The sequence below is a fragment of the Kogia breviceps genome, chromosome 12, assembly GCF_026419965.1.
Source record: "Kogia breviceps isolate mKogBre1 chromosome 12, mKogBre1 haplotype 1, whole genome shotgun sequence".
NCBI lineage: Eukaryota > Metazoa > Chordata > Mammalia > Artiodactyla > Physeteridae > Kogia > Kogia breviceps.
Genome location: NC_081321.1, coordinates 68,842,660 through 68,866,486, shown reverse-complemented (window position 1 = coordinate 68,866,486; position 23,827 = coordinate 68,842,660).

Below are 23,827 nucleotides of genomic sequence, written 5' to 3'. Positions count from 1 at the left end.
CACTTTGTTTCATCTTTATTCTGGGAAGTATGTTTGCAAATGGTTCATATAGAGAATATAGTTTTATTACTAATTTTGTAAACTATCACTATTACATCTCTAAATAATTTATCACTGTATTTTCAGGTAATGTCATTTTTCTAACTTTTTGTTTCCTTTGATAACCATAATTACTAACTCGTCTCTCATCTGGGGGGTAGCTTTAAAAAAAATTTACCAGAATTAAAATTTTTTAGTGTGTCAAGTTTTTACATTTCAAATTTTAAGACATTAAGTCTGAAAACTATGATCTTTCTCCAAAAGATATAGTTGGTTGTCTTTTTGAGACAATACAATTTGTTTTTTAAAAAAGGAGATACTTTGGGCTTCTCTGGTGGCTCAGTGGTTGAGAATCCGCCTGCCAATGCAGGGGACACAGGTTCGTGCCCCGGTCCGGGAAGATCCCACATGCCGCGGAGCGGCTGGGCCAGTGAGCCATGGCCGCTGAGCCTGCGCGTCCGGAGCCGGAGCCTGTGCTCCGCAACGGGAGAGGCCACAACAGTGAGAGGCCCGCATACCACAAAAAAAAAAAAAAAAAAAAAAGGAGATACTTTAAGTTGTTTAATATCTGTCTGTGATTTTATAACACCAAAAGTGATCTAAGATTGTGATCATAGTCTTTTATAATGAATGCCAAATACTTTTTATTTTCTATAAATACAGGATTGTAAGTGGGTAAATAAAGCACTTTCCTCTTATGCATTGCATCAGATATTTCACATGTTTAATGAGATACATGGTGCATTTACTTAAATCATCCATTATTTATTCTAGGCATTGTGCTTTATAATCTCTAATGTTTGTATATTATATATATAATATACATATATATCCAAATAATAAACTAAGAATTTCCAGCAAATTTAAGCATACATGTTTTCAGAAGTCCAATTCTTAAAACTTACATTGTTTGCTTTAAGTTTAATTAATAGTTGATCTTACTGTTTTAGACACTGTGAAAAGAATGGTTACTATTTATTATGAAACCGGTAAAACAAAAGCAATCACTTAGTATAGTATACATTACTAAATTTAATCTACAAAACTTCAGATACTTGAGTACAGTAGTGAAATGATATGTGCCTAACAGCTACATGAATAACAACTGCATATTGCACAGAGAGTGCAATTACTTTGTGATAGATTTTGTTATGGAATGAATTGTGTCCCCCCAAATTAATGTGATTAATATGTTGAAGCCTCAACCCCCTGTACCTCAGAATGTGACTGTATCTGGATCATATTTTTAGTGAAAAAAATTAAAGTGTTAATAGCAGCTTTCTATAGCAGTGGATATATGTGCAAATTGATATGGCTTAATCCAGTAAACAAGTAAATCACCTGTGTCCTTTGAACACACACACACACACACACACACACACACACATATCTATTAGGTTCCCATTATCCCATTATGCTAAGCCTTTCAGCTGATTTCTTCATCTCTCTGATGGCTGATTTTGAGAGGTTGTAGGGGAAATCTAATTAGAGAGAATGTGTGAAGAGAAATGTACAAACCAGGCTTTCCTTGCTAAAGCTAAGAGGACTATGCTTTGCTAGTGAACAATGTGGGATGGAGAGCCTGCTGTTGCCGACCCTTCACCTCTCTGACTCTGGTGGTCCTGAACCTTTCTTTGAGCATTGAACCACTCTGTTCTGATGGTGATTTCAGGGCTGCCTATCTGCTCTCAGCATCTTCAGGCAGTCTGCACACAGGAGAGTTTGCTTGTGCATAAGCCACTACACCTTTCAAAGTGAGCACAGGTGTCCTACACCACCCGACCTTCTGTTTGTTCTGGATGAATCTTTTCATCCATTTCTTACATGACTTGGTCACTTATTCACAGTAATAAATGATAGGAAAAAAACTAGAATTGCCTCTGGGCCACATCCTAGGCTTGAAATGTGAGTGATTTTTACACGATAGTTTATAATAGATGATTGATTTTAAAATACATGTCTCACTTATACTTTGATATGAAGACTGACAATTTCATTTTCAAATCTTCTGTATGGCAAAATTAAAAATTGATTTTAAAATTAACATATGCTTTCCTATAAAGATCTGATATGTGTGTTTAGATTACTTTCAGGATGCTAGAGACTCAGAACAATCCTTTAGCAAAGTGTTACAAAATGCACGTATACATTCCATACTTTCTGACACCTAGGAGTTAACATATACTTGTCAAGTCAAACCATGACTTCAATTTGAAACTTCGAATTGCCTTTGTAATTTATCTTGTTGATGTTAATTCACATAGAATGATATGGGTAGATTAGTCTTTGGAAAGTAATAAAAAGGAGTTGGGTGTTTTTATATACTTTGTATGTAAAAAATACATTATGACATGATTAAGTATTGCTTTTATTCTTTCAAGCATTCTAAGGCTGGGTTTCTTAACAGCAATACCTTTGTTATTCTGGGCTGGGTAGTATTTGCCAGTGGAAGGTGTTCTGTGCCTTGTAGGATGACCAGCAGCAACCTTATACAGTATTCACTAGATGTCAGTAGGACAGCATCCCCCACACCCCCCACCCCACATACATACACACTGTGTGGTAACAACCAAAAGTGTCTCCAGCCATGCCAGTGGCCTCTGGGGAGAAAGACCACGTGCAGTTAAGAATGATGGCTCTAAGGAATTTACTGAAACATCATAGCATATTAGATAACAAGAGTTTTTAGTCTGTATACCAGAATTTAATCTCAACTTTGCTACTTACTAGCTTTGACTTTTAGTGTGTCACTTTATTCTTTGGGATTTTATTTTCTCATTTAAAATTTGAGGGCTACCTTCATCCACTGCTTAGAAAATTTAGAATCAAATGCTAACTCCTTAACATGGTTTTGAAGGAAAACACAATCTATGATTAGGGAAACTAACCTAAGGAAACTAATTTAATTTGGCTGGTCAGAAAGAAACCTCTCAAGGGTGACATGTAAAATGAAACTTGAAAGAATAAAAATGCAAGTCTTGGGATTAAGAGGATGAAGAGTGGTCTGTGGAGGGAAAAAAAAGCAAGTACAAAGACCTCAAGGTCTTTGTCTAAAAGTACATGTGATTTTTCTCCTATTCTATAGAGATTTTATCTGTTTGTTGAAGGAGATCAGAGTGTCACACTAAAATTTGCTACTTTGGCATATGGATTACTTTGAGCTGATGGAAGTTGAGACACAGGAAGAGCTCTATGCCCTCCCCTCATCAACCTAAACAGGACATCAATTCCCCTTGTGAAGATGTCCTCCAATCTCCCATAACAGGAAGAGGGGAACAGCTCTTATCACCAGAGAGGGGGGCAGCACGGAGATGACTCTGCATGAAGTAACCATATCAAATAACCTTATTTACCATTAGTTTCCCTCATATATTTACCTTCCCACAATTTACTACCCTGATAAACCCAAACCCCCTTTCCTTTTTCTAGTCGCTTGTCCACAATTTATCATTCCTTGTTAAAAAGATATATAAGCTCTCATGTCTGACCACTTCTTTGAGTTTTTCACTTTTGTGAAGCCTCTGTACACATAAAAATATATTAACATTAAGTAAAATTGTCATTCTTTTCTCCTGTCATTCTGTCTTTTATCAATATGAGTCAAAGGCCCCATTTATAGAACCTAACAGAGTAGAAGAAAAACTTTTCCTTTTCTTCTACTCTGATATGTCTACTTACCACCAGAAATTCGGGCATACATTAGGGTCTCACTAATTATGTGTTGAATAGATAAGTGTATGAGAATAATATTGACATTTATTTCTAGACCTGATGTCAAAGGAGGCACTGCATGTGAAAGAACTACAAGAATTATAGTGTCACACATAGCTAATGGTTATTATTACCATTTTTGTTTTCACAGTTTATTATATTGATATTACACAAGCCAGTATAATACATTTAGTGAAGAAACTTTCACTTCATTAAGTTTGGATTGGCATAATTTTGAATTTAGGATTACAGATAGAAGTTCCAAGTTCCCTTCTATGGAACTTGGTTCCAGCCACATTCCTGTTATATTTCATTCTTGGTTTCTAAATGAATAACTCATCAAAGATTATGCTTAAAGATGTGATTCCCATATTCTAGAATAGGCATGTTATAGTTGCTGTAAACATACTGTAAACATACTGTACTCTGTAAAAAACACAAACTTAGTCAGGACCCAATTTTGGTTCTTAAATAGCATGTTTTTTTCAAGAATTCCAGACTTTTCAAAAACATTACTTTTATTTAACATATTTAGAGAATTAACTCTTATGGGCTATGTGGCATTTAGCACCTTATTGATGCCACTGAGCGAGAAATATAACTCTATGAAAATTTCATTTTTCATATTAAGTTGGCTTTGATCATCCCTTTGATGTCTCATTGAAGTGTTTTTGCCCTAAACTCCTGATTTTGTCTCCATGTTTTCTCCTTGAGTTTACTATTCCTTATGAACCTTTTCAGCTGCTAATAATTTTATATAAGTGTTGAAATTAAAGATATGCAGCTTATAAATCTTAATAATTAATTCACCTAAGGCTGTTTCTCTGTATTGCGTGATAAAACCATTGTGTGATATTTCCAAGTATAATGTTATGAATGGGAAGATAAAACATATTGTTTACACATTCAAAGACAAGAAAGAATTATAATTTCAGGCACAGTGGTTATCTGAGAGTTATGCTGTATGGACACTGGCAAACTGAGGCTAATCTATTCCTGAATCTAGATACTGATATTCTATTTTATCTATATCTAGAAGTAAGTAAGAGAATGGACCCTAACTACTGCATTAAGACTCCAGAGACAGTTAAGGTAAATTAAATAGCATGCTTCCCAAACAAGTACATTTGTTCAATAATATACCTATATATCCTGGGCCCAAGTGGAAATTTCATAAATAAACATATTTTATTAGTCACAAATTAAATATAAGGGGAAGTTAAGAATTATTTATCTCTATGGCCAAATAAACAAAAATACTGAGTCAGGATAAGATGGTTTCTGATTTCTGATGCTTCATCTTTTTAATCATTGTTATTGTAAGTACCTGATCTTAATCAAGTTATAGGATTTACAGTTGAGTTCTGTAAAATAAAAGGAGATTGCCATGATATTACTAAGCTTTACTATATCTTCCTAAAGTCTATATTTACATGAGAAGAAAAAAATCATGAGATCTAGTTTGTTTCCATAGTCAAAGATTTCCTAATTTCTTTGCCTAAAATTATCTTCAATTCACATCTTTTTCACTTTTACACAGAAGAGTCTTATCATTATCATGATACCTTTTTTTTTTTTTTTTTTTTTTTTGGCAGTACGCAGGCCTCTCACTGTTGTGACCTCTCCCGTTGCGGAGCACAGGCTCCAGATGCGCAGGCTCAGCAGCCATGGCTCACAGGCCTAGCCACTCTGTGGCATGTGGGATCTACCCAGACCGGGGCACGAACCCATGTCCCCTGCATTGGCAGGTGGACTCTCAACCACTGCGCCACCAGGGAAGCCCAATACCTATTTTTTGGTGTCTGTGGTAGGCAGAATTCTAAGGTGACCCAAGTTTCCTGCCCCTTTGTGTAGTCACCTTTCCTTGAATTTGTGCAGAATGACAAATCACTTTGTGATTATGTTTGGTCATATGAAATTTTGCAGATGTAACTTAGGTTCCTAATCAGTTGACTTTGTGTTAATCAAGAGGGAGATTATCCTGGGTAACCTGGTCTACTCAACTCAGGTCTTAGAAGTGATCAGAGAGATCTGAAGTGAGATTCTCCTACTGGCCTTACAGGAGCAAACTGCCATATTGTGGAGAAGGCTATGTGGCTAGATCCTGAGAATGTCCTCTAGTTGACATCTAGCAAGAAAACAGAGACCTCAGTCTTACAACCACAAGGAACTAAATTCTGGCAGTACCAATGACCTTGGAAATGGACCCTGAGCTCCAGATGAAAATATAGCTAGAATGACACCTTGAAAAAAGAACCCAGTTACAACATATCCGGACTTCTGATCCATAGAAAAATATGAGATAATAAGTGGGTGCTGTTTTAAACCCCACTTTTGAGTAACTTGTCTAAAGTCACTAGGTTTGAGGTAGCTTGTTACACAGCAATGGAAGACAAATATTGTACCTTTTCTCTAATAATTCCCATTTCTAAAGTGTGACAGAAACTCAATGAAATTTGTCACTTCAAGGAATCATCCCTGTCATTTCCCAGTTTTATGTTCAATCTTGAACCTGTGTTTAAATGTAGTAAAGGAGAGAATAAAAGGCCTAGATCTATCCTGTTTAGAAGTATGTAACATCCTAGAAATTTAAAAAGGGGTCTTAACTTATATTGGGTCAGACACTCACTTTACAAGGGAAAAACTGAAGGACCTGAATTTATTTTTTAATCAATACTTCAAAAATTGGGGTAAAAATATAAAGTAAGATTAAAAAAATTAGTGCAAATAACCAAGTAATTAAATTATTTTCAAACACATTTGAATTCTATTATGATTTACCTATGGGTGGATTATTCAGATCCATTTGTTTCTTATCCTTGTACTACTTCTTTCTTCTTTCTTCCTGATTTCTGATTATATCATTGCCTATGAGCAGAAGTGAGCAGTGCCAGAGAAATTCTCTGTGAATATCTTTTAAAATTTATTAGCATCAGTGATCAAAGATTTAGTGAAGGACAAGGATGAATTTAATGTTTAAAAATTAAGTTATAGTACTTTGGGTAATATTGCACGTAAAAACAAAAATCATAAAAATTTTAACTTTGAAACATGGTACTGCAAATCCTTTTTATAAAAACTGCAAAATGAGAATTTTTAGCTAATGAGTGAGACTTGGCAGGACATAAATGGAAATATGTTTCATTGGCCAACATGTTCTGGAGGCATATGAGTGTTTAAATAGATGACGCTCAAGAGAATATTTTTGGCATCAAAGTGCCTCTAAACATTTTGATCAGGAATTTGATTGCCATATGTCCGTATCCTCCAACTTAAATGATGAACATACTTCAGGTCTCTTGGGATTTTTTAGTTCCTGGCAGTACTGACTCTTTAACCATTAAGAATTTTGTCTTGCAAAATGTGTTCTTTTCCTTTCTTTCATAATTTTCCTTGTACATTGATCATTTCAGTGTAGACTGTCTGGAATTCAAGTTGAAGCAGTGATTTTTGAAGCTCAGTATTGAGAGAAGCAGCCATGTTTACGGTTTGCTTTTGAACAGTGCTTATGATTTCCACTGTCATGACACTTAACCATTAAAGCTTCCATAGACAGATTCATCTTTAGTCTTAGATGTTCATTTAAAAAAAATATTTATTTATTTATTTGGTTGCACTGGGTCTTAGTTTTGGCAGGTGGGCTCCTTAGTTGCGGCAGGCGGGCTCCTTAGTTGTGGCATGCAAACTCTTAGTTGCAGCATCCATGTGGGATCTAGTTCCCTGATCAGGGATAGAACCCAGGCCCCCTGCATTGGGAGCTTGGAATTTTAACCACTGCACCATCAGGGAAGTCCCAGATGTTCATTTTTTATCTAAACTCCTAGATTATAAATGTCTGAAGTGTATAATATGTCATTTTCATCTTTGTTTCCCCACAGAAACTTTCAAAAGGAAGGTATTAGAAAATATTTGCAAATACACTACTGAATACCATATTCAGTAATGCTAGATATTTCATTTGTTTCAATAAATCACATTATTTTAATAAAACATGCAAATGTTACCAAAGGTAGAGATCTGAGTTTGGGGGGAAGATAATTGGACCTGAAACTTTTCTGATGCATTAGAAATCCTCAAATTACTTAAGATATATGAGGAAGGAAACATTTTGTTAATATTTTTCCAATTCACCTCACCATTTTCTTCCATTTTTTTCAGATACCATGAACATATTCAACATTTGTGTGTATGCACGAGTAATCCTGCAGTATGGAAGTTAGGAGTAGCCATTTTTTTCAACTAACTTTCTAGATCTGACAGTTCTAGATATGCATTGTAGGCAATTGATGGTTGCATGTTTTTTAAATTAATAGACTTTATTTTTTTTAGAGAAGTTTAGGTTTACAGAAAAAATGAAAGTACAGAGAAAAATGGTTACATTTTAGTTATAAATGCTTATTTCAATTAGTAGGTCTTGTGCACCACATTTTTGCAATTCCTACCCTCCATTTCATTTTATCTTTTAAATCAAAATTTTTGCTTCTCCTTATTTTTTTAATGTTCACTCTTTGAATACTGGAGTTTATAATGTGAATGTCTTGTTAAGGAACCCCAAGAATCACAAAATTAAAAACATCAAAATGAAATATAATTGATTGACTTATATTACAGGCAAGGTTGGCATGCCTCCTAGGCAGCAATAGAAAGGGTTCAATCAGGAGCTCAAGTGCCATAATTGAAAATAAAGGTTTTTACATTTACTACCTCACCTACTGAAAAGGGGGAATTTCTCTTCCTGCATTAGATAGCTTGAGGCCTCAATCTCATATCTGATGGTGTCTGGGCCCATTTAAGTTATATATCAAGTTAAATAGTTCCCTGGCTGGCAGACATTTATAAGTAGAATTTGAATGATTTCAATCTTTCAATTTAATAAAGGAGATAGTGTAACTTAATAGTTTCTGTGTATTCAAAGAACTTCATAGAGTTCAGTGATGACTGAATACAAAGCACTTAGAAGACAAGAAGAATGTCTGGTTGAATCAGAGAAGCATTAAGTTGTCTGTTCACAGTCTGTGCACCACATCCTGATAATGGTGCACAAAATGACCTCGTTTCTCCCTGTGCCAAATTGCCATGCTTGACATCTGTGGAAATTGTCACATATCTGAATCCGTGAGACACTGTTCTGCAACTTCCATCCCTCCGCAGGACCTCTTTCTCCTAACTCAAGTGCAGAGAGTGCAGCATAAAGAAACAGTAACATTGGTAGTGTGGTCTGACTGCACAAGACACCACTCAGCATGAAAATATTGATAGAATTTGGAAAACAGAATAACTCTATTATCAAAGTGAAAACAATGTACTTGCAGCAGTTATCTATTTATACTCAAAGATGAATATGGAAATCTAGAGTTTTTACTGCTTCTGTAGGTAATATTCTAGCCAAGTTGTGAGTGCAATCCTCTTTATGACACGATGTTAATTAAGCCAACTATTCTCTCGATAAGAATGTCTGCAGGTTATATCCTACAACCATCCATCCTACAATTCATCCATCCAAGCATCTATCTATCTATCTATCTATCTATCTATCTATCTATCTATCTGTCTGTCTGTCTGTCTGTCTGTCTATCTACCTACCTACCTACCTACCTATATCTTATCAATCATCTATTTACGTAAATCTATTTTCCTTAGAAGTACCTCCTGTAAAACCTTTCAGTGTTTCTTCATTTGCCTCTACTAGCTACCAATTTATCGTTAAAGGTTTTTTAATGTTTTGCTGCATAGTACTAAAAGAAATGCCACTTCTTTCAAGAAAAGACTTACCATTTTCTCAAGTCTTATTTCATCTCCATACTTCTCTATGGCTCCTCCATTATATCACATACTAGACTATCTGTCTAGTGGTTTTTTTTGTTTTGTTTTGGTTTTTTTTTTTTTTTTTTTCGGTATGCGGGACTCTCACTGTTGTGGTTTCTCCCGTTGCGGAGCACAGGCTCCGGACGCGCAGGCCTAGCGGCCATGGCTCACGGACTTAGTTGCTCCGCGGCATGTGGGATCTTTCCGGACCAGGGCACGAACCCGTGTCTCCTGCATCGGCAGGCGGATTCTCAACCACTGCGCCACCAGGGAAGCCCTCTGTCTAGTGGTTTTGCCTAATTTCCTGACTTCCTAAATAGATTTAAGATTCTTCACATCAGAGACCATATTTTTATATTTATTTATTTATTTTTAACATCTTTATTGGAGTACCATTGCTTTACAATCGTGTGTTTCTGCTTTACAACAAAGTGAATCAGTTATAAATATATATATGTTCCCATATCTCTTCCCTCTTGCATCTCCCTCCCTCCCACCCTCCCTATCCCACCCCTCTAGGTGGTCACAAACCACCTAGCTGATCTCCCTGTGCCATGCGGCTGCTTCCCACTAGCTATCCACCCTACGTTTGGTAGTGTATATATGTCCATGACACTCTCTCACTTCGTCACAGCTTACCCTTCCCCCTCCCCATATCCTCAAGTCCATGCAGAGACCATATTTTATTTGTTTTTTTATCCTTCATTTATCCTCACCTAGTGCCTTGTGAATAGTCAGAGATAAATAAATATATATGTGTTAGTGATAAAGAGTATCATTTACATTATTATGCTAAGTTACTTTAGAATATAAATATTTTTGTGCATCTATTATAACTCATAGTTGTGAATAAGACTAATAATCATGAGTTCCTACTACATCAGGCTCTGTGCAGCATACTTCATACACATTGTTGCATTGGTTTCTGAGCTGGGAGATTCAAAAGCATAAGGAAGCTGAGGATTATGGAAGTTAAGAGACTTGTCCAGATTCAGGGTGTGGTACAAATAGTATTTAATTCCTGAGCTTTAAAGCTCCCCATATAGGGTTTGTAACTATTGTACTATACTTTGTTGTAACTGCTTGAGTTAGGCATATGAGATAGTCATTAATGTTCATCATTCTAGCCATCTTCCTTGTGGACATATGATCCAATTGAATTTTCCCACCTCACTTGATTTTATCATGGCTATGTGATTTCCTATGCCATAAAACATAAGCAGAAGCTATGGTGCCCTTTCTTACAGAGGACTTGAGTGCCAGTTTGTGATCTGTCATGTTCTCTTACCACTGCTGATGTGATTTTGGAAAATTCCATCAGTCTGAGCCTTTGAGTGACTACAATAAGCATAGCCCTAATGCTGGTCTATGTTGTGCCTATAGCATGAATGAGGAAAAAAAAAATTATTGTAAGTCACTGACATAATGGGGTTGTTTATTACTGCAAATTAACCAAGTCCATCCTGATATAACAAGAAACTCTTCTTGTAAAAGATCTTTTTCCATGCATTTTTCTTCAGTTACCTGTTTCTTGTTTGAACAGCAATCTATTTATGGACAGATACATGATTATAATGTTTTATTCACTGATATGCCACAATAGTTGGAAGGCCAATTCTTATGGAGAATTGAGAGACTTTTTTTTTAACATCTTTATTGGAGTATAACTGTTTTACAATAGTGTGTTAGTTTCTCCTTTACAACAAAGTGAATCAGCTATACATATACATATGTTCCCATATCTCTTCCCTCTTGCATCACCCTCTCTCCCACCCTCCCTATCCCACCCCTCTAGGTGGTCACAAAGCACAGAGGTGATCTCCCTGTGCTATGCGGCAGTTTCCCACTAGCTATCTAATTTACATTTGGTAGTGTATATATGTCCCTGCCACTCTCACACTTCGTCACAGCTTACCCTTCCCCCTCCCCATATCCTCAAGTCCATGCTCTAGTAGGTCCGTGTTTTATTCCAGTCCTACCACTAATGTCTTCATGACATTTTTTTTTTCTTAAGAGTCCATATATATGTGTTAGCATACGGTATTTGTTTTTCTCCTTCTGACTTACTTCACTCTGTATGACAGACGCCAGGTCTATCCACCTCATTACAAATAACTCAGTTTCATTTCTTTTTATGGCTGAGTAATATTCCATTGTATATATGTGGCACATCTTCTTTATCCATTCATCTGTTGATGGACACTTAGGTTGCTTCCATGTCCTGGCTATCGTAAATAGAGCTGCAATGAATATTTTGGTACATGACTCTTTTTGAATTATGGTTTTCTCAGGGTATATGCCCAGTAGTGGGATTGCTGGGTTGTATGGTAGTTCTATTTTTAGTTTTTTAAGGAACCTCCATACTGTTCTCCATAGTGGCTGTATCAATTTACATTCCCACCAGCAGTGCAAGAGGGTTCCCTTTTCTCCACACCCTCTCCAGCATTTATTATTTCTAGAGTTTTTGACGATGGCCAATCTGACTGGTGTGAGATGATATCTCATTGTAGTTTTGATTTGCATTTCTCTAATGATTAATGATGTTGAGCATTCTTTCATGTGTTTGTTGGCAATCTGTATATCTTCTTTGGAGAAATGTCTATTTAGTTCTTCTGCCCACTTTTGGATTGGGTTGTTTGTTTTTTTGTTATTGAGCTGCATGAGTTGCTTATAAATTTTGGAGATTAATCCTTTGTCAGTTGCTTCATTTGCAAATATTTTCTCCCATTCTGAGGGTTGTCTTTTGGTCTTGTTTATGGTATCCTTTGCTGTGCAAAAGCTTTTAAGTTTCATTAGGTCCCATTTGTTTATTTTTGTTTTTATTTCCATTTCTCTAGGAGATGGGTCAAAAAGGATCTTGCTGTGATTTATGTCATAGAGTGTTCTGCCTATGTTTTCCTCTAAGAGTTTGATAGTGTCTGGCCTTACATTTAGGTCTTTAACCCTTTTTTGTGTGTGTGTGTGTGGTACGCAGGCCTCTCACTGTTGTGGCCTCTCCCGTTGTGGGGCACAGGCTCCGGACGCGCAGGCTCAGCGGCCATGGCCCACGGGCCCAGCCGCTCCGCGGCACGCGGGATCCTCCCGCACTGGGGCACGAACCCGCATCCCCTGCATCGGCAGGCGGACTCTCAACCACTGCGCCACCAGGGAAGCCCTTTAACCCATTTTGAGTTTATTTTTGTGTGTGGTGTTAGGGAGTGTTCTAATTTCATACTTTTACATGTAGCTGTCCAGTTTTCCCAGCACCACTTATTGAAGAGGCTGTCTTTTCTCCACTGTATATCCTTCCCTCCTTTATCAAAGATAAGGTGACCATATGTGTGTGGGTTTATCTCTGGGCTTTCTATCCTGTTCCATTGATCTATATTTCTGTTTTTGTGCCAGTACCATACTGTCTTGATTACTGTAGCCTTGTAGTATAGTCTTAAGTCAGGGAGCCTGATTCCTCCAGCTCCATTTTTCGTTCTCAAGATTGCTTTGGCTATTCGGGGTCTTTTGTGTTTCCATACAAATTGTGAAGTTTTTTTGTTCTAGTTCTGTAAAAATTGCCAGTGGTAATTTGATAGGGATTGCATTGAATCTGTAGATTGCTTTGGGTAGTAGAGTCATTTTCACAATGTTGATTCTTCCAATCCAAGAATATGGTATAGTTCTCCACCTATTTGTATCATCTTTAGTTTCTTCATCAGTGTCTTATACTTTTCTGCATACAAGTCTTTTGTCTCCTTAGGTAGGTTTATTCCTAGATATTTTATTCTTTTTGTTGCAATGGTAAATGGGAGTGTTTTCTTAATTCCACTCTCAGATTTTTCATCCTTAGTGTATAAGAATGCCAGAGATTTCTGTGCATTAATTTTGTACCCTGCTACTTTACCAAATTCATTGATTAGCTCTAGTAGTTTTCTGGTAGCATCCTTAGGATTCTCTATGTATAGTATCACGTCATCTGCAAACAGTGACAGCTTTATTCGTCTTTTCCTATTTGGATTCCTTTTATTTATTTTTTTCTCTGGTTGCTGTGGCTAGAACTTCCAAAACTAGGTTGAATAAGAGTGGTGAGAGTGGGCAACCTTGTCTTGTTCCTGATCTTAGTGGAAATGGTTTCATTTTTTCACAACTGAGAATGATGCTGGCTGTGCATTTGTCATATATGGCCTTTATTATGTTGAGGAAAGTTCCCTCTATGCGTACTTTCTGCAGGGTTTTTATCATAAATGGGTGTTGAATTTTGTCAAAAGCTTTCTCTGCATCTATTGAGATGATCATATGGTTTTTCTCCTTCAGTTTGTTGATATGGCATATCACGTTGATTGATTTGCATATATTGAAGAATCCTTGCATTTCTGGAATAAACCCCACTTGATCATGGTGTATGATCCTTTAATGTGCTGTTGGATTCTGTTTGCTAGTATTTTGTTGAGGATTTTTGCATCTATGTTCATCAGTGATATTGGCCTGTAGTTTTCTTTCTTTGTGACGTCTTTGTCTGGTTTTGGTATGAGGGTGATGGTGGCCTCATAGAATGAGTTTGGGAGTGTTCCTCCCTCTGCTATCTTTTGGAAGATTTTGAGAAGGATAGGTGTTAGCTCTTCTCTAAATGTTTGATAGAATTCGCCTGTGAAGCCATGTGGTCCTGGGCTTTTGTTTGTTGGAAGATTTTTAATCACAGTTTCAATTTCAGTGCTTGTGATTGGTCTGTTCATATTTTCTATTTCTTGCTGGTTCAGTCTTGGCAGGTTGTGCATTTCTAAGAATTTGTCCATTTCTTCCAGGTTGTCCATTTTATTGGCATACAGTTGCTTGTAGTAATCTCTAATAATCTTTTGTATTTCTGCAGTGTCAGTTGTTACATCTCCTTTTTCATTTCTAATTGTATTGATTTGAGTCTTCTCCCTTTTATTCTTGATGAGTCTCGCTAATGGTTTATCAATTTTGTTTATCTTCTCAAAGAACCAGCTTTTACTTTTATTGATCTTTGCTATTGTTTCCTTCATTTCTTTTTCATTTATTTCTGATCTGATCTTTATGATTTCTTTCCTTCTGCTAAATTTGGAGGTTTTTTGTTCTTTCTCTAATTGCTTTAGGTACAAAGTTAGGTTGTTTATTTGAGATGTTTCCTGTTTCTTAAGGTATGATTGTATTGCTATAAACTTCCCTCTTAGAACTGCTTTTGCTGTATCCCATAGGTTTTGGGTCATCGTGTCTCCATTGTCATTTGTTTCTAAGTATTTTTTGATTTCCCCTTTGATTTCTTCACTGATCACTTTGTTATTAAGTAGTGTATTGTTTAGCCTCCATGTGTTTGTATTTTTTACAGATCTTTTCCTGTAATTGATATCTAGTCTCATAGCGTTGGGTCAGAAAAGATACTTGATACGATTTCAATTTTCTTAAATTTGCCAAGGCTAGATTTGTGACCCAACATATGATCGATCCTGGAGAATGTTCCATGAGCACTTGAGAAAAATGTGTATTCCATTGTTTTTGGATGGAATGTCCTATAAATATCAATTAAGTCCGTCTTGTGTAATGTATCATTTAAAGTTTGTGTTTCCTTATTTATTTTCATTTTAGATGATCTGTCCATTGGTGACAGTGGGGTCTTAAAGTCCCCTACTATGATTCTGTTACTGTCAGTTTCTCCCTTTATGCCTGCTAGTATTTGCCTTATGTATTGAGGTGCTCCTATGTTGAGTGCATAAATATTTACAATTGTTATATCTTCTTCATGGATCGATCCCTTGATCATTATGTAGTGTCCTTCTTTGTCTCTTGTAATAGTTTTTATTTTAAAGTCTATTTTGTCTGATATGAGAATTGCTACTCCAGCTTTCTTCTGATTTCCATTTGCATGGAATATCTTTTACCATCCCCTCACTTTCAGTCTGTAAGTGTCCCTAGGTCTGAAGTGGGTCTCTTGTAGGCAGCATATATATGGGTCTTGTTTTTGTATCCATTCAGCCAGTCTGTATCTTTTGGTGGCAGCATTTAATCCATTTACATTTAAGGTAATTATTGATTTGTATGTTCCTATTACCATTTATTTAATTGTTTCAGGTTTTTCTTGTAGGTCTTTTCCTTCTCTTGTGTTTCTTGCCTAGAGAAGTTCCTTTAGCATTTGTTGTAGAGCTGGTTTGGTGGTGCTGAACTCTCTCAGCTTTTGCTTGTCTGTAAAGGTTTTAATTTCTCCATCAAATCTGAATGAGATCCTTGCTGGGTAGCGTAATCTTGGTTGTAGGTTTTTTTTCCTTCATCACTTTAAATATGTCCTGCCACTCCCTTCTGGCTTGTAGAGTTTCTGCTGAAAGATCAGATGTTAACCTTATGGGGATTCCCTTGTGTGTTATTTGTTGTTTTTCCCTTGCTGCTTTTTAATATGTTTTCCTTGTATTTAAGTTTTGACAGTTTGATTATTATGTGTCTTGGCGTGTTTATCCTTGGGTTTATCCTGTATAGGACTCTCTGTGCTTTCTGGACTTGATTGACTATTTCCTTTCCTATGTTAGGGAAGTTTTCAACTATAATCTCTTCAAATATTTTCTCAGTCCCTTTCTTTTTCTCTTCTTCTGGGAACCCTATAATTCGAATGTTGGTGTGTTTAATGTTGTCCCAGAGGTCTCTGAGACTGTTCTCAGTTCTTTTCATTCTTTTTTCTTTCTTCTGCTCTGCAGTAGTTATTTCCACTATTTTATCTTCCAGATAATTTATCCGTCCTTCTGCCTCAGTTATTCTGCTATTGAGCCCATCTAGAGTATTTTTCATTTCATTTATTGTGTTGCGCATTGTTGCTTGCTTCCTCTTTATTTCTTCTAGGTCCTTGTTAACAGTTTCTTGCAATTTGTCTATTCTATTTCCAAGATTTTGAATCACCTTTACTATCATTATTCTGAATTCTTTTTCAGGTAGATTGCCTATTTCCTCTTCATTTGTTAGGTCTGGTGTGTTTTTATCTTGCTCCTTCATCTGCTGCGTGTTTTTCTGTCTTCTCATTTTGCTTATTTTACTGGGTTTAGGGTCTCCTTTTGCAGGCTGCAGGTTCGTAGTTCTCTCTGTTTTTGGTGGCTGTCCCCAGTAGATAAGGTTGGTTCAGTGGGTTGAGTAGGTTTCCTGGTTGGGGGGACTAGCCTCTGTTCTGGTGGATAAGGCTGGATCTTGTCTTTCTGGTGGGCAGGTCCACGTCTGGTGGTGTGTTTGGGAATGTTGGTAGCCTTATTATGATTTTAGGCAGCCTCTCTGCTAATGGATGGGGCTGTAGACCTGTCTTGCTCTTTATTGGGGATAGGGTGTCCAGCACTGTTCGTTGCTGGTCCTTGAGTGAAGCTGGGTCTTGGTGTTGAGATGGAGATCCCTGGGAGATTTTCGCCGTTTGATACTGCGTGGAGCTGGGAGGTCTCTTGTGGACCAGTGTCCTGAGGTTGTTTCTCCCACCTCAGAGACAGTCCTGATGCCTGGCTGTAGTGCCAAGAGCCTTTAATCCACATGGCTTAAAATAAAAGGGAGAAAAAATAGAAAGGAAAGAAAAGGAAGGAAGGAAGGAAGGAGGGAGGGAGGGAAGGAAGGAAGAAAGGAAGGGAGGAAAGAAGAAAGTTAGGGAGGAAGGAAGGAAGGAAGAAATGAAGGAAGGAAGAAAGCAAGAAAGGAAGGAAGGAAGGAGAGGAAGAAAGGAAGGGAGAAGACAAAATAAAGTAGGATAAAGTATAGTTATTAAAATAAAAAATAATTATTAAGAAGAAAAATTTCTATTAAAAAAAAACAAAAAAAAAAAACGGGTCAGTCTAACCCTAGGACAAATGGTGAAAGCAAAGCTATACAGACAAAATCTCACACAGCAGCACACACATATACACTCACAAAAAGAAAAAAGGGGAAAATAATAGTATATCTTGCTCCCAAAGTCCACCTCCTCAACTTGGGCTACTTTGCTGTCTATTCAGGTTTTCCACAGATGCAGGGCACTTCAAGTTGATTGTGGAGCTTTAATCCGATGCTTCTGAGGCTGCTGGGAGAGACCTCCCCCTCTCCTCTTTGTTCGCACAGCTCCTGGGGTTCAGCTTTGGACTTGGCCCCGCCTCTGCGTGTAGGTCATCCGAGGGCGTCTGCCCTTCGCTCAGACAGGACAGGGTTAAAGGAGCAGTTGATTCGAGGGCTCTGGCACAGGCTGGGGGGAGGGAGGGTCACGGATGCAGGGCGAGCCTGCGGCGGCAGAGGCCAGCATGATGCTGTACCGGCCCGAGGCGCGCCGTGCATTCTCCCGGGTAAGTTGTCCCTGGATCCCGGGACCCCAGCAGTGACGGGCTGCACGGGCTCCCGGGAGGGCCGGTGTGGAGAGTGACCTGTGCTCACACACAGGCCTCTTGGTGGCGGTAGCAGCAACCCTAGCATCCCACACCCGTCTCTGGTGTGCGCGCTGACAGCCGCAGCTCGCGCCCGTTTCTGGAGCTCCTTTACGCGGTGCCCTAAATCCCCTCTCCTCGCACCCCAGGAAGAAAAGAGGCAAGAAAAAGTCTCCTGTCTCTTCGGCAGCTCCCCGCCCGTTTCTGGAGCTCCTTTACGCGGCGCGCTTAATCCCCTCTTCTCGCACCCCAGGAAGCAAAGAGGGAAGAAAAAGGTCTCTTGCCTCTTCGGCAGCTCCAGACTTTTTCCCGGACTCCCTCCCGGCTAGCCGTGGTGCACTAACCCCTTCAGGCTGTGATCACGCCGCCAAACCCAGACCTTTCCCTGGGATCCGACTGAAGCCTGAGGCTCAGCTCCCAGCCCCCGCCCACCCCGGCGGGTGAGCAGACAAGCCTCTCGGGCTGGTGAGTGCCGGTCGGCACCGATCCTCTGCGGGAATCTCTCCGCTTTGCCCTCCGCACCCTGTTGCTGCGCTCTCCTCCGCGGCTCCGGAGCTTCCCCCCTCCACGCCACCCGCAGTCTCCGCCCGTGAAGGAGCTTCTAGTGTGTGGAAACCTTTCCTCCTTCACAGCTCCCTCCCACTGGGGCAGGTCCCATCCCTATTCTTTTGTCTCTGTGTATTCTTTTTTCTTTTGCCCTGCCCAGGTACGTGGGGAGTTTCTTGCCTTTTGGGAGGTCTAAGGTCTTCTGCCAGCGTTCGGTGGGTGTTCTATAGGAGAAGTTCCACGTGTAGATATATTTCTGATGTATCTGTGAGGAGGAAGGTGATCTCCTCGTCTTACTCTTCCGCCATCTTCTCGCCTCCCCCTTGAGAGACTTGAGGACCCTTTTACCAGAATCATCTGGGAACTTTTAAAAAAATACAGAGTCTGCAATCCACCCTAAATCTACCAGATCAAAATCTCTGAGAGTAGGCCACTGAATCTTGATATTCACTGATACCTTAAAGGAGTGTTACATACAGTAAAGTTTGAGAATTAATGCCATGGATAGTAGAAGGCAACATTTATTTCCATAGCTAAGTCCTGGGCTCAGTTTCCTTCTTGAGGCATGGCAGGAGTTATTCCAAGGCTTTGCCTTAATATCTTTTTGGTAAATGGCAACCATAAGCAACAACAAAAAATTAACTTGCAATGCAAATTAGAAGTTTAAGAACATTTCAGTGTTTTCAAGGTAAAGTGAGCAGGATGTAATGAAAAAGCGTATTTAGAGAAATGAAATTGAGATTCACAATGTAATTATTTTCAGATCATGTTCCTTGAGCAAGAATCCAAGTAATATGCTTTTATTATTGAAAATATATGGATACAAACTACAGATAAGAAAAATATGAAAGAAATAAAAGTAAGCTATAATGTGGTATGTCTTTCCAGACTGCTTTTTTTTCTTCTTTTGCTATGATATCTCTACTGAATATATAATAGCACCCATATAGCATAAGTGATATCACACATTATAATACTTTTATTAACTATTCTGTGGGACATTGTTTCCTTTTATTATTTTATTGTTTTTAATAATATTGTCATGCTTATGATAGTGAATACTGTTTAATGTGTTTATAATATATTCAAGTTTTATAATCTGCTATTACCCTCCATAATTTCTCAGTTTGAAGGCACCTGGAAGATATGGCTTTGAAGGCAGCTCTGCTACTAATATATGTGACCGTAACTGAGTTACTTAAATCCTCTGAGCAATCTGTATATTCCTGGTACCATACAACCCTTACTTGTCCTCTTCAGTCCTTGCCACACCCCTCTAAAATAAGTATCTTTATCTCTTTTCATAGATGGGGACAGAGTACTCTAGAGACGTCATGGAGCCAGTAATTACAGTTGTGTTGTCTACTTCTAATGCCTCCAGACTTCTTCCCATAGCTTCAGCATGAGGCTAGTTTTCTTGATTGTCTTTTTTTTTTTTTTCTTTTTAATGAACTCTGCCTTCAAACATGAGAAACACATCATTGTAAAAGTTAAGAATGTCTTGTTTCCTCTTTGGATGGTATAATCAAAAGGGTACTGTCTTTGGAACAAAAAACTCTCAGGATTCAAATATTCCCCTCTAGCACTTGCTAAGCTCTGTGGCCATAGTCAAGTCCCTTTTCCTGTACAAAGGAATGTACAGAATGTAGATTGTCAGAATGTAGCTTGGTTGAAAGATTGGCTTGATTATAAATAAGGAGCATGCTCTTTGCATTAAATGGTGTATGGCTAAGCAGGCTGGATTCATTTGACTTCCCAGACAGCCAGAGTTGGATTCAGAAGCAGCTAATTGCCTTGGGGACCTTCCTTTGGCATCTTGCCCAATGTACTCTTCGTGGGAGGAGCAGCTTCACACACACTGCTTCCAAGCATCTGGGTTGCTGCTGTTCTGAATGCTACTGCTGACAGATTTACCATCTGCCTTTGAGAAAGACAGCAGTCTGGGGAACTTTGATACTAAGCATTCACATGATAGCCTTTGACAGTCAAAAGCCCTCATTAAATAAGATACCAAAATATGTCCCATCTAAACTAAAAAAAAAAACAATAAAACACCAGCTTTATTTTGGTTTTTCATTCTTTACAAATGTAACATGGAAATTCATTGATGGCAGCGCATTTATTGAACATTAACTTTGTTCCTATGCTCAGTGCTTTACATTTTCATGTTTAATTTACATAACCACAAACTTGGGTAGGTAAAATTTTGATCTTTGTTTTGAAAATAAGGAAACTAATATTTAGAGAATAAAAATTTTGTTCAGGCTTACTTTAGATAGTGTCAGAGCAGGAACTTGAATGCAGGTGGTCAAAGTCGGTTTACCATAAGCTTCGTCTCTGCATATACTACATTTTTAACCATTTTCTTCTGGAAGTTGATGTTCTGGATTACCTTGACATAGGTTGATTATTTAATTAATGATGCAGTTGCATACTATATTTCTATTACAGTAGATTATACAGTCAGGATAGATTACTCAGAATGTGGTTATATTGAGATCAAGGTTGCATCTGATCTTTTCTTGACCCATTAGCTTCTCCAGAAGAAAATGTTATTCAGTGAGAGATGGTATTCCTGATCCTTAAAGATGCATGTCACACTACCAAACGTAGGGTGGATAGTCTAGTGGGAAGCAGCCGCATAGCACAGGGAGATCAGCTGGGTGGTTTGTGACCACCTAGAGGGGTGGGATAGGGAGGGTGGGAGAGAGGGTGACGCAAGAGGGAAGAGATATGGGAACATATGTATATGTATAACTGATTCACTTTGTTGTGAAGCAGAAACTACCACACCATTGTAAAGCAATTATGCTCCAATAAAGATGTTAAAAAAAAAAAAAGATGCATGTCAAAGGTCAGACCAGTTTGACAAAAGTGCACTTCGCCTTTAAAACAACCAGAGTACTTGTCACAGTGATGTGAAAGTACTTAAAAAAGTAAAAACTGAGAATTCCCTGGTAGTCCAGTGGTTAGGACTCAGTGCTTTCACTGCTGTGAGCCTGGGTTCAATCCTTGGTCAGGGAACTAAGATCCCACAAGCCGTGTGGTATGGCCAAAAAAAAAGGTAAAAGCTCTGTGCAATTTTAAGTTATATCATATCTGAAAGATGGCACATTTGGTTAGCCTAATGTTTATTAACACTTGCAATTTATAGAATAGCTTTTTATCATCATTAGGTCTTGCTTTCTTAGAGGATTGATAAAATATATACTCTTAGCAAGTGAGATATGATAGACATGTATAATTATATTTGCACACAACTGCAGTTATATACACTGCTTTGCTAACATTCTTGGCCTGCTCTTTAAACACTCAAAAGCTGATGATCTCAATGCCATTAATATCTATGTTAACTTTAAATGGAAATTTAATTTAAAGTCCCTAAACAGAAATGCATGGATACATTTAAAATTGAATTGCATCTTTTAATATAGCTCTCTGTGGACATTTCTTTATGTTCCTTAAAAGGCAGGCACATTCCAGCCATAAGCACTTGCAGTTGGAATGCATGTCATGACCGATAGTTGCCCTGCTTTCTTTCCCTTCGGGAAATCCACCAACCTGGTTGCAGACTGTCAGTAGGAAGATAGGTAGAATGATTTATAACCAGCCTGTGGCTGTTTATACTAAAGTGCATATAGCCAAAGCACACTGGAGGGGAACATGGAGTGGAAGATATTGATTCATATTTTTTAGGACCAGCTCTAAACCCTATAAGCACAATCAATATTGAGTCTATTAACTTATATGTAGTACACTAATGAATAGTAGAAAAACTTGAGAGCAATAATCTTAAATGTAAAGGGAATACAGCATACAAAGATGACGTGCCTGAGTCTGAAACTCATGATTTAAGATTACTCTGTATAAATGAAATATAATTCCCAATTATATTTGAAGACTCTGGATCCTTTTCTGGTATCAGGCAAAGAAACAAGTTAATTTATTTGTTGGATATAAAAGTTTACAGTAAATCAAGTCAGAGATAAAGGAAAAGAGAAAATGTATGGATAAATTAAATCTAAGGTAATGTGCATGCACATGCACTAATCCACAAGAATGTGGGATAGTGGCAAGAATTGTGTCATATGAGTCTAGTTTCACCGATGTGGGAAGAATTCTAGGATCTGAAGACAAATACACGTGAGGACAAATCTTGATTTGGCCACTTGGTAGATGTGCATCTCTAGATAAGTTGCTTATCTTTGCCTCTGATTTCTCTCTAGTTGCAAAATGGGATAACACCAATTTCGTATTTTTCTTGTGAGGTTTTTTTTTTTAATTAATTGATTTATTTATTTTTGGCTGCCTTGGGTCTTTGTTGCTGTGCGCGGGCTTTCTCTAGTCGCAGGGAGCAGGGTCTGCTCTGCGTGGGCTTATTGTGGTGGCTTCTCTTGTTGCGGAGCAGGGCTCTAGGTGCACTGGTTTCAGTAGTTGTGGCTTGCAGGCTTTAGAGCGCAGGCTCAATAGTTGTGGCACACAGGCTTAGTTGCTCTACAGCATGTGGGATCTTCCCAGGCCAGGGCTCAAACCTGTGTCCCCTGCATTGGCAGGCAGATTCTTAACTACTGCACCACCAGGGAAATCCCTCTTGTGAGGTTAAGATAAGAGGAAATGAATTGGTTGCCACATTGAAAGCAGTGAATCGGTACTAGTTTCTGTCTTTGCTCCATATTTCATCCCTTACTGAAAATGTCTTAGTCTAATGTTTAAGGCCTTCCCTAACCTGCTTTTACCCATTCCTCCAGCTTGATGTCCTATAATGCCCCTTTCAAAAGTGATACTTTCACTAAATTGGTTGGTAAGTAGTCCTTGACTTTCTTATATTTTGTACAATTCCTACTTTTTCACATTAAAAGTGAAAAGGTGTCTAAATCTTTGTCAATTTAAAACCAGTCTTTCTGTAAGTCAGCTGACCAACAATCATTTTGAGTTGTTTAAAAGAGACTACCCATCAGTAAATTTCTGTTACTCAGAATGCCTATGTTTCTCGGGTTTTTGGTTTTTTTCTCCTTTTTTAAAAAAAATTCTACAGAATTTTTTAAACTGGATCTTCCAAATATTTTCAAGACTGTAATAAAAATAAAGATTTTTCTCCTGTTCAGACCACATTCCAGTGGCCTGAAGGGATAGGAGCATATTTATGTAGCTTATATTATCAGGCTTCTGTGTAAGGTTTCCCTTACTAAAGGAAATTAAAACAAACAAACAAAAAAACCAAAACAAAACAAAAAAATTGTGCCTTGAAGGAGTTCCATATAATGGTCTAGAAATTCATATCAGCAAACTGAGTAGATAGGTTCAAACCTCAGGAATTTTTGGCTTATATTAAAACTATTTAGATCAATGGTCCCAAAAACAAGTGTTTTCAAGGATAAGAAGAATAATATAAT